Raw genomic sequence first — 3,894 nt, 5'->3', positions numbered from 1 at the left:
ATCCTGCAGGACAGACTCTGAGGACAAGTGATTAGTCTCACCCCCTCTCCTCTGGAGGACCAGTGACCAGTCTCACCCCTCTCCTCTAGAGACCAGTGACCAGTCTCACCCCTCTCCTCTAGAGACCAGTGACCAGTCGGGGTCATCCCTATGTTCCCTAGCGGGGAACATAGGACCCTTTTTTGAAAAAAGGGTCCTATGTTCCCCGCTGCTTCCAAGTAGACTGCAGCCGCACGGCAAGGTGCGGGTTGTTGTTGCTCCGTGCCCACACTTTGTTTGTGATGAGGGAAGGAGAGGGGGCGCCGCGAACTGAAGTTCTTTGCACAGAGGCGCAGTGCGGAGCCCAGTGTGATATAGTCATGTTTAATTTATTAAATTGTAACAGTAGCTTCTTGAAAAGACAGTGGCGTGAGAGAGTGGCGAGGCAAGGTGGCATTCCCGAGGTAAAGTGCTGTCGCGCGTGTTTGAGCTCCGAGTCGCCTCTTCTTGGAGGAAGAGCGCATGTTTGAATCTGCAAGCACGTTCACTAATGAACATTTCTTGACGAAGCTGGCCTATCTTAGCGATATATTTGATATATCTTAGCGATACATTTGAGTTAAATGTCCAGTTACAAGGCAAAGACAAGCACCTACCTCACCTAGCAAATAAGATTACTGCATTCACCAAAAAAACTTTTGAGTATGGGACAGGCTTGATCGCGACAGTATTATGCCTTTGAGATTTCTGAGCGAAATCGCTGAAACGTCTGATTGGGAGGCACTCTTGTGATCCCATGTATTAAACAGTAGGCCTACATCACATCCCTGCAAAGTTTATTTCAAAAATATTTCCCAACCAGCAGTGCTCAGTATGACTGGATTATGATGCATTTACTGCAGCATGTTGGCATTTCATTGAATATATTGTACAATGCATAATGGCCTATGCTTCCTAATATGTTGCTGGAAAACAGAAATATGTGTGTTATGTATTTATTTATTATTCTATCTGCAGCACCAGCTGATTTTAACTCTGTTGAAGATGATATATTTAGAACTTGTCATTATTTTAATAGATTTGACAATTTTAAGCTTGACCTACCACTTTCTTAGAGCGATGAGGGACAGGTGGGGCTCAAGAATGCCCCCTCAAAGTGGGGAATGAAAGAAAAAGTTTGAGAACCACTGATCTAGTTTGTTAACTAACACAGTCACGAGTTGGGTCGCGATAGTCTGTCATTTTTAAAAAGTGGGTCCCCAGAAAAAAAGTTTGAGAAACACTGGTATAGCCGAGTCTGCATGGCTTCAGTCCCAAGCTTGTCATTGTCTTTGCACTTGGCATGTCATTGTTGATTCTTACTGTACAAGAGGTGAAGGAGGTGATCTAAAATAGCCTTTGGTTGATCTGTCGGAAGAATGGGATTAATTTTAATGGAACAAAGAGATATCAAACTATAGGCTACTGGGCTGTAGACATAAAGGGACATTTTTGGATTATTGACGAGTCAGACCAAAGGGGCTTAGGAGCAACGCGCAGTCCCCCCTGCAGAGTGCCAGCGAACGGAAAAATGAACAAAACAAACCAATTAAATATCAACTTAAAAAGGCATGTAGTTGCGCGTTTCTTCTGTGAGAGGTGCAGCTCGTGTGTGTTGCTGTCCTCAATTTAGTGCTGAAGCGGACAATGCGAAGTTACCTAGAATGTTAACTTTGAACTTGTTATATTCAGTAAAGAAGCACTACACAAGTAAAACCATTGTTGGCCTGTTATAAAAAATGTTCTTCATCTATTCTTTTACTCCGCTATACTCAACGTGGAAGTTAGGAAAATCGCCCTTCTGGCTTGTGTCAATATTGCACCGTGCGCGTATGTGTAGGTCTACCTGGTGTGCTACGGCAAGCAACATTGACAGAAAAATACACTTTGCTACCGTTTGTGCACGAAATGTGCACTCGCAACCATATCCCATGCAATTTCCGTGGTCAGATACAAGGCGGGGAACATAGGACGCTTTTCTACAAAAAGGGTCCTATGTTCCCCGGTCCCATACAAATAGCGGGGAACATAGGACCCGGGGAACATAGGACCCTTTTTGTAGAAAAGGTTCCTATGTTCCCCGCCTTGTATCTGACCACGGAAATTGCATGGGATATGCTTGCGAGTGCACATTTCGTGCACAAACGGTAGCAAAGTGTATTTTTCGGGGTACGCTCCCGACCAGTCTCATCCCTCTCCTCTTTCTGACTAACTGTATGTTCTGCTGAAGAGAATGGTTCAGAGGTGAGATTATTGTAATTATCATTGTTATTATTATTATTATTATTATTAGTAGTAGTAGTTCCGGTTTCGGCACCGACGAGAGTGGCAGCATGTCGAAATAGCTTTGAATTTCCCCTTTCTTGAATTTCCCCTTGGGGATCAATAAAGTATCTATCTATCTAGTAGTAGTAGTGGTTGTAGTAACAAAAAGAGAAAAGGGAATGTTTTGGCAACGCTGTACAAGAACAGTCATGCCAATAAGGCTAATTGAATTGAACTGTATGGAATTGTTAGGGAGGTGGAGCTTAGATAAGGACATCTGCAGTACAGTTCACCAGCACTAACTCCCTTCCCTCTGCCTGCCTTGCTGTCTCTCTTTCTCTTTCTCTCTCCCTCTCTGAACTCTTTTCATCTCTCTCTCTTTGTCTCATCCCATCTTGACATACTTTTTGGCATTAAAGTCCTGTGAAGACGATTGAGTGCTTTATGTTGAATGCTGTACTGCCATTTCTTTGACCTTTTCAAATGGGAAAAGTAAGGGCACATAAAAGCAGTGGTGGAGGAAGTACTGAACCTCAGTACTTAAGTAAAAGTACAAATACACAGAGAAATATTTACTTTAGTAAAAGTAAAAGTACCACAATGACAACCCTACTTAAGTAAAAGTAAAAAGTACCTGCTTTTAAATGTACTTTAAGTATTACAAGTAAAAGTATTTGCATAATGATTTATTCTCTTAATATCTATATTCTAAAAGGAAAAATCAGTATGGGCTGTGGCATTTTAATTAAGCTAGTTTTAGGTTATACTCGACTAGATAGTTTTAAGTTAATGCAATTGTGCTTACAGTCTTTCTTTTCTAACATTATCAATAGAAGTTCAAATAACACTCGTATTCTATTTTCAACTGTTGATAAGTTAACAAATCCCCCCTCACAATTAGCGCCTGAACTTCTCTCAACTAATAAATGCAATGAGTTTTCATCTTTTTTTAAAGGTAAAATTGACAAAATCAGACTCAACATATCTGCTCAATTACAAATTCAACAACCTGAACTTCCAGCAACAAACAGAGGGAAACTAAACTTGATGTCAGAGTTCAGCTTGATAGACTACGAAACACTTGAAAAAACGGTACAGAATCTCAGCCCTTCCACATGTGTCTTAGACACCAATTTCTTCAAAACTGTTTTTCACCTCATAGCGGCGGATGTCCTTCAAATTGTAAATGTATCATTGCTGTCTGGCACTTTTCCTAAGTCACTGAAAACAGCTGTTGTAAAGCCACTTCTCAAGAAGAATAACCTGGATGCCTCCATGCTAAACAATTACAGGCCCATATCCAATCTACCTTTTATTGGCAAAATTATTGAAAAAGTAGTCTTTAATCAATTAACCACCTTCCTAACATCAAATGGGTATTTTGATTACTTTCAGTCTGGTTTTCGGGCAAATCACAGCACTGAAACAGCTCTCATTAAAGTTTCCAATGACATACGCCTCAACACAGATTCAGGTAAAACATCAGTCCTAGTGCTACTGGACCTTAGTGCAGCATTTGACACTGTTGATCACAATATTTTACTACACAGACTAGAACACTGGGTTGGATTTACAGGCATAGTTATCAGCTGGCTAAAATCATATCTACAA

The sequence above is a fragment of the Alosa sapidissima genome, chromosome 5, assembly GCF_018492685.1.
Source record: "Alosa sapidissima isolate fAloSap1 chromosome 5, fAloSap1.pri, whole genome shotgun sequence".
Classification (NCBI taxonomy): Eukaryota; Metazoa; Chordata; class Actinopteri; order Clupeiformes; family Clupeidae; genus Alosa; species Alosa sapidissima.
Note: the sequence above shows the minus strand (reverse complement) of the source record.